This window comes from Tenrec ecaudatus, chromosome 1 (genome assembly GCF_050624435.1).
Source record: "Tenrec ecaudatus isolate mTenEca1 chromosome 1, mTenEca1.hap1, whole genome shotgun sequence".
Taxonomy (NCBI): Eukaryota; Metazoa; Chordata; class Mammalia; order Afrosoricida; family Tenrecidae; genus Tenrec; species Tenrec ecaudatus.
This window is the reverse complement of record NC_134530.1, coordinates 170,296,289-170,309,434: the sequence shown is the minus strand read 5'-3', so window position 1 is coordinate 170,309,434 and position 13,146 is coordinate 170,296,289. Positions and strand designations below refer to the sequence as shown.

General features: G+C 51.2%; 1 long non-coding RNA gene across 1 annotated transcript; it reads right to left on the bottom strand.

The window, feature by feature from the left end:
* Positions 1 to 4,501: 4,501 nt before the first annotated feature.
* Positions 4,502 to 11,724, bottom strand: LOC142461833 (uncharacterized). Its single transcript, XR_012787021.1, has 2 exons — positions 11,573 to 11,724; positions 4,502 to 11,341 (listed from the first exon to the last, which is right to left on the bottom strand). It is a non-coding gene; the product is annotated as an uncharacterized LOC142461833 (long non-coding RNA).
* Positions 11,725 to 13,146: the final 1,422 nt, after the last annotated feature.

Below are 13,146 nucleotides of genomic sequence, written 5' to 3'. Positions count from 1 at the left end.
CTCTTGGCGTTGGCCAGGCCAGCTTGGGGGCTAGGGTGAGATTGCAGCAGGGCCAGGAACTAGAGAGCCCTTGGGGCCGGGGTTCTGAGCCGCAGTGGTCAGGGTGGCTGGTGGGAGGGAGGGAGGGAGCCATCATAATTGGTTCCAAACAGCTGAGAGGCTGCCTACTGGAGAGAGCCTAGCAGCTCAGCTTCCCTTCTACATGGGTGGCCTCCGAACCAGATCATTCATTTTGGGGTGGCCATTTGTCCCCAGTCCCTGGCCCAGGCAGAAATGTTCCACGCAGAGTTTCTAAGACCTACCCCAAACCAGCTGTCCGCTTAAGAACTGTGCCCCTTAGGTTTTCGGTGGCTAATGTTTGGGAAGGAAATTCCCAGAAGACCGGTCTTCTGAAGTGCCCCTGGGTGGATTCTAGTAGCCAGTCTCTGATATTACTTGATACCCCAGCTTTCCCGTCAGAGTCTGCCTTCCCAAGAACTTAGGGGACCCTGAGCAGGCCTCTTACCACACCCACGGGACAGACCCCGGGTCCTGGCCTCCCTGGCCCCTCTCCCACTTTCTCCAACTCACTGCCATCCAGTCACTGCCGGTCAGTGGTTACACATTGGGCTGCAAGGTCCACAGTTCGAAATCACCGGCTGCTCTGAGGGAGAGAGATGGGGCTTTCTACTCCCTTCTGTAGAGTGACAGTCCCAAAAAGTCACAGAGGCAGTGCTGCCCTGTCCTCTAGGGTTACTCTGAGTCAGCCAGTCCCCTTAGGGGAGAGGAAAGCCACCCACAGGCTGCTACTGCTGGATTATGCCGTGATTTATAACCAGAATTTCCATTTTCCTAAAACCTGGCCCCCTGCCCCTTGCACTGTCCCTCCTCTGCCAAGAAGCACCACCTTGTGTTGACCCATGCCATGCTTTACATGTAGCATCAGCTGAGTGGCTCCTCTGCCTTGCCCACCCACTGCTTTCAAGGCAAGTCCCACTTGAAGGGGCCCTCTAGAGCAGCGGGTCTCTCCACCTTCCTCATCCTGTGACCCTTTCATATGGTTCCTCATAGGGTGGTGACCCCTAACCATTGGAAATACGTGTTTTCTGATGGTCTTAGGCGACCCCTGTGAAAGGGTCATTCGACCCACAAAGGGGGAAGGGGTCGAGACCCACAGGTTGAGAACCACTGCTATAGAGGATTTCTGAGGCTTTGCGATCCTTTTCTCTCTCCTGAGGAGCAGCCGGTGGCTTGGACCCAGTGGTCTTACAGTTAGCATTTCCAAGGTTACCCGTCACAAGGGCTCCTTCATCAACACTGCAGGTGGTCTTTGCCTTCTGGCTCCACGCCCCTGGCTGTGGTACATGCAAGATGGGCTGCAATCTACATACAAATCCCCATAAGATTTCCTGTCCCGGTCCCTGCGTCACCCAGACATGAAGGCTCCGAGGTACGCAGGCAAGTGGCAGTGATTTCATTGCAGAGAAAACCCGTGAATTTATGGATAAACCAAAAACCAAACTCCCTGCTGTTGAGTCAATGCTGACTCCCGACCCTGTAACTGTTTATGGGGGCGGGAAGCCCAGTCTTTCTCCCTCGAAGCTGCTGGTGGTTTCAAACTGCTGACCATGTGGATCTCAAGCCAATGCATAACCACTGCATGACCAGGGCTCCTTAACTATTAATAGCTGTAAATTATGGACCACACACTTCACAACTTTCTGACACAAGTGTATGCCAAGGCACAAGATAGAGCCATGGCGTTCGGCTGTTAGAGCCCCACAGTCACCCAGGAGGTGGCTGTGAGACCTTCACTTCCCCGTTTTGTCTCCAGATGAAGACCCTGGGTCCCGGAAAGGGCAGATAACTTACCTAGGGGCACGCAGCCTGTGGGCATGGGCCTGAGCCCAGGTCTACCATGCTGTGAGCCTGGCTGAGCCTGTGCTGTGCTAGGTTCAGCCAGAAGTAGACCCATGGAAGAGCTGCCCAAGGAGGAGCAGTTCATCACCTGTAAACGAGAGGATTCCTCCTGGGGTTGCTGTGAGAATTACCTTAGCCCCTACCTGGGCCGCAATTTGCATAGTGCCTCAAACATAGTCAGTGCTCCAGAAGTGAAACAGCAACAGGTAATGGACCCTGTGCTGGGAGAGGAGAAGAGAGATGATGGCCAGCTTTTCGCCACTGCCCAAGGAGGGCAGGAGCAGCCGTGACAAGTGATTCTTCAAAGCCAAAGACCTAGTGGATTTGAGAGGGGCCTTGACTGTAGGCTTGGCTCTTGTCTGTGACCAGCCATTGCCTTTAAGCTCTGTTAACCGAAAACCAAAAAGCAGTCCAACCTACTGCTACTAAATTGATTCCAACTCATAGCAACCCTTTTGCAAGACTAAATCTTTAAAGATTCAGAGCAGCTTGGTGGGTTTGAACCGGTGACCTTTTGGTTAGCAGCCCAATGCCTAACCCACCAAGGCTCCATTCCCCACTGCTGTCAAGTCGATTCTCACCCACAGCCGCCCTCTGGGACAAAGTAGAACTGATCCTGTGGGTTTAGAGACTGAAAACCTGAGGGAGAAGAAAGCCTCATCTTTCTCCCGTGAAGCAGTTGGTGGTTAGGCCAACAGCGCAATCAGTGTGGAAGCCACTTCACCACCAGGGCTCGAGGGACTCTGACTGTCTCCCCTGAAACTCTCTCCACTCCGTGCCCACCTTCTTTCCTTTGGGACTGGCTTCCATTGGCACGTCAACACTTCCTTTCGCTGTGCCATTTTGACCCCTCGTTTCATTCCTAGCGTGGCCTCCCCCCCTCTGTCCGGGTCAGTACTTCTCAGGCCCTGGGCCCAGAGGAATGGCCCCTCTGGGTGGCTCGGCCTTCTTCAGCACGCTCCTAACACCCTGTGGCTCTCCACCCAGCGGTTTCCTAACCGTCTCCACTTGCAGGCCGGGTGCTTCCTGATCACTGTCCTCCCAGAGCTCTCCGCGCTGGCTCACTCCTCCAGCTCCTCCAAGTCTGCGTTCAAACATCTTCTGAGGCAGGCCTGCCCTGACCACGAGATTTCAATGCCCTCCCCACCCCGGTGCTCCTTCTTGGCTTTGTTTCCTCACCGCCAATAGATCGTGTAGATTGGCTTATTTTCTGTCTCCACCCAGAGAAGGTACACTGGATAAGGGCAAGGTTTTTGTTGGTTTTGTTCGTGTACAAAAGTGCCTGACGTGTGGTTGGTGCTACTGTTGGATGAGTGAAGGAATGCTTACGATGCTACCCTCAGGCTCCGAAGCTTTAGGTACATTCTGCCCAGGCAGCCGGGGACCTTGAACCCCAACCTCTCACTGGACCGGAGATGGGACCCAGCTAATAAAGTCCGTGTCCAGTGCTTCCCTACAGTTCTCTGGCAAAAGGGAAGGACTAAGGAGCTGTGTGCTTCCAGCAGCCAGAGAGGTGGTGGCCGGGGAGGGGCTGGAGAGTGGAGGGTGTGCTCAGGGCAAATGGAAGGGGCAGTGAGGATTTGGGAAGAAGGAATGGGACGTGGGTGGGGAAGGAGGTAGGGGTCATCTTCCCTTCATTTACTCGCTGCCGTCCACCGTGGAGTGGAAAATCACCGTGGAGGTGTGGAGAAAGCAGCAGGCTTGGCCTTTGGTAGCTAATGGAAAAGAGAGCCAGGAGGAGAGAGAGAGAGAGAGAGAGAGAGAGAGAGAGAGAGGAAAATGATTCAGAAGCACCACCCAGTTTGGCTCACCTTCGGGTAAAAGGCATAGGTGTGTGCAGTGTCCGAGTGTGTGTGCAGGGTATGAGACCTGCCATTACCAGGGCTCTGGAAGGTGAAGGGTGGGAGGAGATGCATAGGTCTGAGATCCGGTGGCGGCCTATGAGCATGTGTTTACCAAGGTTTGGCATTTACAGGTGCAGGGGGGTGTGTCCTGTGCCCGTCGGCTGGAGTAATCATCTGTGTGTTTGTACATGGCTCTGTGGAGAACAATGTGTCCCGTTCCTGCCTCTTCAGCGGAGGGAGACCTTTAAGAGTTTGGCAACAGGCCCAAGGAGCAGTCGAACAAGGAGAGGCTGAACTATAAGGCCCCAGAGAGGGAGCCCTGCAGGAGCTGGATTCAATTAGTTGAAGAGAAGGCTAAAAGGGTAAATTAGTAACTGTCTCCTTGAAAGCAGCAGCTTCCGTCCCAGTGGCCAGGGAGGTAGCTTAGAAGGCAAGGCGCTGAAGTCGCAGCTAGAGAAATTGTGGTTAGACAAGGATAAACAATCCTCTTGAGCAGAAAGGGTATTAGCCTATGGATCTCTGAAGGGTCCGGAGGAAGAACATCATTAGCAATGGAACCCAGCTCATCTTCTTAAGGTGGAACACGGGAAGTTCTGCCTGGGCATGCACGTGCATACACCCGTCTTCTGTCACGCGCTCACTCATTCAACAGCGGTAAGACTCCTCTCCATGTCGGGCCTGGGGCAGCAAGCAAAGACTGTTAAGCTTCTGTGGTAGTCTGGGTACTTTAGAGACACAAATCCACAGAAACTCATATGTATAAGTGAGAGTTTCATATAAAGGGTAAGTGCACATCAAGAAAACATTTCAACTCAGTGCTGCCCAGGCTCACAATTCCAACATCAGCCCATATGTCCGACACCAATCCACAAAGTCCTCCTCCATCTCACAAAACACACACATTGATGCCGACTGCAGGAGGAAAGCCGAGTCAGTGAATGTGTAAGCATCTCAGTGCTGGCAGGGGGCTCCACACAGCTGCTCCAGCACCCAGGGCTGCATCAGGGTAGGTCCGTGTGGCTTCTCCTCAGGGATGTCTTACAGGAAGTGAGCCTTGCCAGCTGAAGCAGGCAACTGGTTAAGGCAGCTGTACCCTGGTCAGACCATCAGAAAGCAAGAGACCCAAGAACTAGAAAGGCGAGGCTCACCAAGCCATTTATCTCTCCACCTTTCAATTAACCCTACATGTGTTTATCGGCCAGGTTGTCACAATAAACTTTAACTATCTCAGCTTCGATTCCTTTGTTGCAAACATGCATAGTGCTGTGGACCAAAAATCAGCCAAATCCACCCCCGAGTCAATTCCCACCCATAGTCATCCTATAGGAAAGACTAGAACGGACATTTAGGGGTTTCCGAAGCAGCAAATCTTTACGGGAGCCGAAAGACTTATCTCTCTCCTGCAGAGTAGCTGGTGGTTTTGAATTACTCTCTCCACCACTAGGGCTCCTTGTCAATTGCCTACCAGAGTTGCCTCTGACTCATAACGACCCCTGCAGGACAGAGCAGAACTGCCCTTTCAAGTTGACGAGGAAAGTCTCATCTTTCTTCCATGGAGCAGCTGGTGGCTTTGAACTGTTGACTTTGCAGTTAACAACCCAGTACATAACCCACTATGCCCCCTGGGCTTCTTCTCACTGCCATTGAGTAGATTCAGGGCTCCCGAGGGGAGATAAGTGGGGAGAAAGAGAAGGGGTTCTAGTCCCTTAAAGATTTATAGTCTTGGGAGCTCGCAGGGGCCAGTTCTACTCGGTCCGGTAGGGTTGCCAGCAGTTGAATCAGCGTGATGGCAATGAGTAGGAGAGGTGAAACATGGATAAAAGGCATGGTAATTCAGGAAGCCAGTAGGACATGCTTTTGGAGAAACTCACAAAGGGCTTTGTGGGGCCACCCACCTGCTGCCCTGGACACTTGCCCACTGGGGCTGGTGGTGAATCAGGCACAGATTTTCTCCTGCCCAGCCCCAGGCTCGGGCAACTCCTCCAGGAGAAGAACCAGGCACGGACTGTGTGGTCAGAGGTCAGCTTTCCGTAGGGTCCTGGGTGAGAGGTTACACTCCTTTTTCTGCGGAGGCAAGCACGTGTGGGCAAAGAGAAGCCAGGACTGGGTGGGCCTCTGGCAGATCAACGCCACTGGGTGGGGAGGGGGATCTTATAAACAAACACCTATTCAGAGGCTGGGGGTCCCCCTCACACTCCAACGCACACCATTCCCCATCACTCTTGGCAGGACTCAACTTTTGAATTGCTTTCCCATGAGGGAAGCAGGACTCAGCGCACGGCTAAAACATAATAACTATTTTTTCTGTTAGGCTCTGCGCTTGGAGGCGGACTTACATTTTGCATTTGTTCTTTCGTTATTTCAAAAGGTTCAGGATGAGGCCTTGGTTTGGAGCTGGGAGAGATAGCAGCTAATAAGACGCATGTGGTTTCTAGCCTCCTGTGAGGAGCTAGACAGTTCTACTATCCGTGGTATGTGGCAAGAGCCGGTACAGCCAGTGGCTGCCGGAAGAGTCTTCCTCCTGGCGGCCCACGTGTGTCAGAGCAGAGCTGCGTTCCATAGGGTTCTCTGATATATGTACATACACACATACACATGTGTACATACATATACTGTGTGTGTACACACTGTGTGTATATGCACACACATGCACGCTCACAATGGGGCTTCAAAATGTTCATGGAAAGGCACCATGTTCCCACAAACTTTGAAATCCCCTGTGGCTGTTACATAATCTGGTGTCAACTTGCTAAATAGGTTGTGGGGTGGAGTCTAGCCTGTCAATCAGGTCGTAACTTAATGACCTCATTTGGTTGGAGGCCTGCCAGAGAAAAACAGCTCACTGGAGGCTAGACGCAGACTGTCAGCTTGACATTCCTGTTGACAAGTCACATGGAGCTACGCTGACAGAGCCAGAGCTCTGGAGCTGGAAGACCCACATGGAGACCCATGCCAGAGCTGAGGTGTTTCCACCGCCATTGGATCCACAAGACTGTGGTCTTCCTGCATTCGGTGTCACTGCATGTGTTGCATGAGTCTGAAGAGGAATTTATAGACTGGTAGAGGACATATGGACTAATATCAGACTTATGTACTTGATCTGGACTGGGCTGGAATATTTTCTTAATATACAATTAATTACTGTTTATAAAAAGCTCTTTCTTATACAAATATAATCTCCTGGATTTGTTTCTCTAGTCTGCCTGGACTAACACACCCCCTGTACATAACTATAATTTATTTATTCCTTGTTGTCATTGCTGAGAACCTATTACAGCCTACAGAACATATACTAGTTCAACTATTTTTTTCATGTACAGTTCAGTGACACTGATGATATTCTTGAAGTACAAACATTCTCCCCCTCCTTTGCTAAATTGTTCCTGCCCTGGTGACAGCAATTCACTGTCCCCTAAACTTCCTATTTAATCTTCTGAGCTGTCAGTTTGGTTCCCTGTAGAGAACTCTCTTTAAAAGTACAGTATTTGAGACAGACATTCTGTGTGAGCCAAGCTAAACTGTGGCTTGGCTTTAAGAAGGTTTTAAGATATATTTTGGGGTTAAGGTTAAAGATCATCTCGGGACCAAAGTTTCAGGGTCCACAGGATTTTCCATGGCCAGCTTTGGAGAAACAGAATGCCAGGCCTTTCTTCTACGTTGCTTCTAGGAGGACTTGAACCTCCAACCCAGTTAGCATTAACTTAGTGCATTAACCTTGTGTGCCACTCAGGAACTCTTATGATATGTGCTAGAATAGGAGAGACCTAGGTGCCAAGGGAGCCAGCAGAAGGGGCCTGGTGTTAGTCCAGGTTGACTAGAGAAACAAATCCGGAGACACTCGGATATGTGTAAGATAGAGTTTTATAACAAGCAGTAATTATATATCAAGCAAACATCCCAGCCCAGTCTGAGTCAAGTCCATAAATCTGATACTACTCTGTCAGTCCAATACTATTCCATAAATCCCTCTTCAGATCCATGCACCCACACAAATGATGCAGAATGCAGGAAGGTCACAGTCTTGTAGACCCAATATCTGTGAACACGTCTCCGGGGGCTCTGGCTGCCATCAGTATGGCTCACAGTGGCTCTTAAAGAGGAAAGTGAAGCAGAGAGAGAGCAAGGGGAGGGTCAGGACCCTCGTTAAGAGCAGGTCACAAGGCGGCATACCATCAGGCTGTGACCCTGAATGACAGGCTAGACTCCACCCCTTCCCTCTATTCATCAAGTCGACATGAGATTATATAATGTAACGATCACAGGCACCTATTTGTGGAGAAAGGCATCAGGGGGGCACCTGGAGCATGGTGATGTGTGGGCGGAGCACGAAGCATGGGGAGGGCAGTGGTGGTGAGCAGAGGGCCCGTGGCTGAGGGAGAGAGTGTGTGGGCTGACGGCGCTGTAGAATGGGTTGAGAGGACCGCGAAACACAACTGAAAAGGGAAGTCAGGGCCAGGTCGCTGCAAAAAAGTATCAAAAGCCAGCCAACAATTTCAAATGTTTCATGGAGGACGTGGGGAGCCTGTAGATGATTTTGAGCAGAGGAATCAAGAGATGGGACAAGCATCTTAGAAGCTTGTAGAGGCTGTAGGGTACAGCATGGTCCTGGTTTGAGGGGAGCCCGACAGAGGCCGACATTAGGAGGCTCCTGGGGTCCCAGGATAAAGGAAAACTGGCCTAGATGAAGGGTAGGGGAGTGCGGATGAAATTGGGAGCCGTTCCGTACTTTCTGGTGGATTGTGTGGGAAAGGGCCTCGGAGAACATCAGGCTCCAACAACCATGTGGCGATGGTGATGTCTGCCACTGAGGTCGGACGCCAAGAGGAGCTTGATCCCATCATCAAACGGTACCTGCTCCCCTTTGGAAGATGAGAAAACTGAGGCGCATCGAGTTAAAAAAACACAACAATAAAAAACATTGCTGAACATTTCAGCTGGAGACAGAACTGGGGCTGGAATGCGTGACCACAAAGCACCAATCAAACCTTTCCGGGGACTGCAGCTCTTGCACCCGCGTGTGTGTCCGAAGAGAACAGGGAACAGGGCTGCGGAAGGGCTTCAAAAGCCTAGCGCTTGGAAGTTATCACCGGGGCTCTCTCCCTAACAACAGAAAGGCGAGCTGACTGCTTGCCCAGTCGTGCAGCTCCTCTGTGAGGGTCGGTCTGCAGGCAGAGTGAGCGGGGCGGAGGCCAGGCGGTAGGGGAAGGAGGCAGAGGGCAGGCCAGGGGCAGAGGTGCAGGAAACACAGCTCGGAAGCCACCAGTCCAAAGCAAAGGGAGCTGTAAAAGAGCATCGGCCCACCTTCTGAGGTCCTGGCCTTTGGACCCCGGCTTCATGAAGTTTCTATCTTCAAAGTGCCTTAACCTTTTGGAAGCCCCTCAGGCAGCCCAGCTTCTAGCTCACACAATGCCAACTGCCACAAAGGACCCCAAGGGCCAGCCCGGAGAGTTACACTAAAAAGACACTCCCATGAGTAAGAATTCCGGGGCCACTCGTTGTCGTCCCTTGGTAAGGCGTCAGTGTTATTGCGCCCCTGGGAGCGAAGAAAGAACGGAGACTTGGAGACGGTAGACAGCTTGTCCGAGATCCTGGCGTTCGTGGGAAGCACCTTGTTGATTTTCGTGTGGCCTCTGGGCCTCAGAGCAGACAAGCCCTGGCACAAGAACACAGCTACGACTCACTGGTTCTGCACGCACCAGAATCCACGCTTGGTGACTCCCGAGCCCTCACTCCGGGCCCACTGGAGATGGGATTGGCGGTGGCAAACAGGGTCATCGTGTGGGATGCCCCAGCCTCATCTTGTATCTTCCTTCAACTCTGCATGAAGAGTCTCAAGTAGTTCTTGGACTGTCTCTTTTTAAGTGGAGTCCTCAGCCAGCCAGCAATGGGATCCCCTCCCTGCTTGTTAGAAAGGCCGATTCCATTAGGGTTAGGGTTAAAAAAAACAACAACAAGAACAAGAAAAGGCCCATTCCCATGAGATCTACATAGCCACTGTAAGGTAGTGATGTAGGGGGGGGCGGGAATTCATATTTGCATTTTCAACAGGCCGGTCCCATATTTCTTCCTCAGCACTGCCCTAAGGTTCACGCAGAGACGTTTCTCCAACTGGAAAATTGCGGTCTGGGAGGCCTTCTCTGGCCAAGCCAGCGCCTGTGGAGGGACAGGAGCCGTCCCTGCCCCCAGTCCTGCACTGTTTGGGGACTGTGGCTGTGTTGCCAGGGGAACCAAGCTGTGTAACTTCCTGACTTTGGAGGTGGTTTTCCCCTCCTTGGCCTTATCTCAGCATCCGCCACCCAGTCCCGGGCCAGGTCGGGCCGTGCTGGTCACGTAGGAGGGGTAGGAGAGAAGCTGGTGCCAGGCGTGTGGAGGCGAGTCCAGGCAACCGCTGGCCAGGAGTCCTGGGGCAGAAGGGTGGAGAGGAGGCTTTGAAGAGGCTGGGAGACTGCGGATCCAGAAAAGTCTTTCTCTGATGCCTGAGGGTGTTCGCCCGTTGGTTGCAGGAGGGACAGGGGAAGTGGTGTCAGTAGGGGAGGTGGTGTCAGTTTAAGCTCTGAATTCCTTCCAGAACTCCCCCTGGGAATTGGGGTGAGCTCACCTTGTGCCCTTCCTTCCTCTTCTGCTTTGCCCCCTCCTCTTCTACTCTCCCTACCCTCTCTGGACCCAGCGCCGCCTCCAGTCAATCACATTTCCCAGTGGTCCCCTCGTCTTTTCCATTTTCCACCTTAGGCTTTCTCTCCTACTACCCCTCCCCCAGGGGAGCCCCGCTTCACCTCTACTCTTTCCCAGGGCTTCTCCTCTGTCTCCGCCCCCCCCCCCTTGCCTCCTGCAGGGTCGGTTTCCAGTTCTCACTCAGGCTTAGCGGGAAGGCCTGGTAACCCTCCTGAAGGGGGCCGGGAAAACCTGTGTTTCAGAAAGAGGGGAAGCATCGAGGCAAAGTTTCAGTCAGAGCGTTCGTGCGCAGAAGTATTTATTTATGTTTTAAGCTCCACTTTGTTTCAGCAAGAATTTAAGGCAGTTTTGAGAGTTCAAGTATTCCAGGAAGGGGGGGTGGGAGGAGGGGTGGATAGTGAGATAGCCTCTCAGGCTTAGGAACAGGAGAATGGATTTATGATCTGGTTCCTGAACTAGTGACTACTATGCAGTGGACAAAGACCCAGCCCCATAGCCTTCTCTCTGTGAGGGACGGTAAAGGGGGGACAAAAAAGTCCAGACAAGAATGACGCAAACGGACTCTTTGAGACTGGTCTTATCTTTACAACACCGCTCTGCAGGGCTTCCTCAAAGATGACAAAGAGGCTGGTGAAGCAACTTGCCCCAAATCTTTGAAGCAGCGTAGCTTAGTCAGCCTGCTAGCCTGGCTCCAAACCCAGTCACTGCTTTCCTTCTTCGCTGACACCTGGGTCATGGGAGAGCTCCTGTGGGGCTGTACTAGATGAAAGCATGAGGGAGCTTCAAACGTTTCTGGAAGAAGTCCACTGGCTTTTCATTCCATTTCCCCAGGAACTTTTGGAAGCTCCTTTGTGTAGGTGATGAAATCAGCCTGGGTGCCTTATTGAGAAGCAAAATACTCCAGAATTCCTTTCAGGAGCCAAGTCCTGTAAGATAATGGGGACCAGTCCAGAAATGGGGCCCTTTCGGGAGAACTCCCAGGATGCACGGAGAAAAGGAGCCGGAGAGAGCAGGCAAGCAGTAGATCATCGCCAGGAAGTTCTTCCTGTGAACTACCAAGACTCACACAAACTCAGCCAACAGGACCCTGGAGGCTCCATTGAAGCCAAACTCGGACCTCAATTCCCTCCCCTTCCCGGCTTGTTTATTTTTCTCACCCTGTGGTCATTCCTGATCCCAGGCTGGGAAGTGCAGATTCCTGAGTGCATTAGGGCGAGAGAGCGAGATTGCATACCAGAAGTTTCCTTCCATTGTGCTTGAATCAGGAGACCAGCTCAAGAGAGAGGCCAGACTTTTTATTTTAACCAAAAACTCCTCTGGACCCTGTCTCCCAAGCTCCTCCCACTTAAATGTGCTTATTCATCAGCGTGAAAATTCCTATCTCTTGAGTCCTGGCCTTTGTGGGGAACACCGCAGGGGTCCTTCGGGGTGAGGGCTGGCGCCTGACTGACTGACCAGGCACCCAGGAAAGCTCAAAGGCTCCGCGTGGGGTAGGGGTGGGGAGGGCGGAAGTGCGGGGACTGAGTCCAGTCCACGACTGCTGGGCTCCACTCCCGATTGATTCCTTGGCTCACAGCACCTCTCCTGGCTCCAGCCTCCTGGGACTTAGCCAGCAATCAGGTTTCTTCTGAGACGTGGTCCAAAGCCACGACTGGATAGGAAGGGTCAGGCAGCTGGAGGTGGGGCTAGGGGTTGGACCTCAGTTCAGGACCTGCCCTCCCTTTCAGAAGAGTGGCCTCTCAGCTATTGTTCTTGGCTTGCTGCGACCTGAGAACCGGTGGTAAATGGGGCAGAACAAAAGAGAGTGAAATGAGATTTGAGGAAGACTCACAGCAAGTGGAAGGCAGAGGGAGAAAACGAAGTGCACCAGGGAAAAGGTGGAGGGGAACAGGAAGGAGAGGGGTGGGCAGGATTTGGGTGAGCCTGGGAAATGACTTTAAGCATAGTGACCCACTCCCAACTCCCACACTCTTAGATATGGCTGCGATTCCAGCCAAGTTTTGCCTGGAAAGGAAAGGTCACCGCCCATCTTATCAAGGGTGAAAACAGGTTTGCAAGGCCCAACCAAAGCTTACACAATTTTGGAGGCGGCATTGAAGAAAAACAATTTTTTAAATTGTTAATACAAAATTCGCTACAAAAGCAAAGCTTTATCTAGGACGATGTAAATCACAACGAATCAGAAAATATATTAAGAAACCCTGGCAAACTCCATAGACATAATAATATCTAGAAAAATAACCTAATGTTTATATGAATTAACTGCCTGAAACAACTCCAAAATTTTCCTTTTCTTGTCTTCCTAAACTGTTTTATTAGAACATAATACAGTTGAACAGTTCAGTCATGTCAGGAAGTGTTGTACAATCACTACCACAATCCGTTTGAAAACATTTGCTTCCTTCTTATCCCTAGCTTTTTTGGCTGAATATTCTTAGGTTGACTTTTCAAAAGACAATGATTGTGTGATATTATTTTCTATAAAGACAATACTGATAAAGAAAGGAAAGATAATTCAAACCTTTCTCTGGCATGAATTGACTTGTTTTCATCATCACCATCATTTTCATTGATAGATTAGAAAGTGTCCTTCACCTGACAGCTTGCTCTTGTTAAAAGCATGTCAATTCTTATGACTGTGATCAAGATTGGGAATATCTATAGTAAATTTCTTATATGAAATGTCAGATTTCAAGACATTTTCAGTAACTGATTTTAAATATTTTTTGAC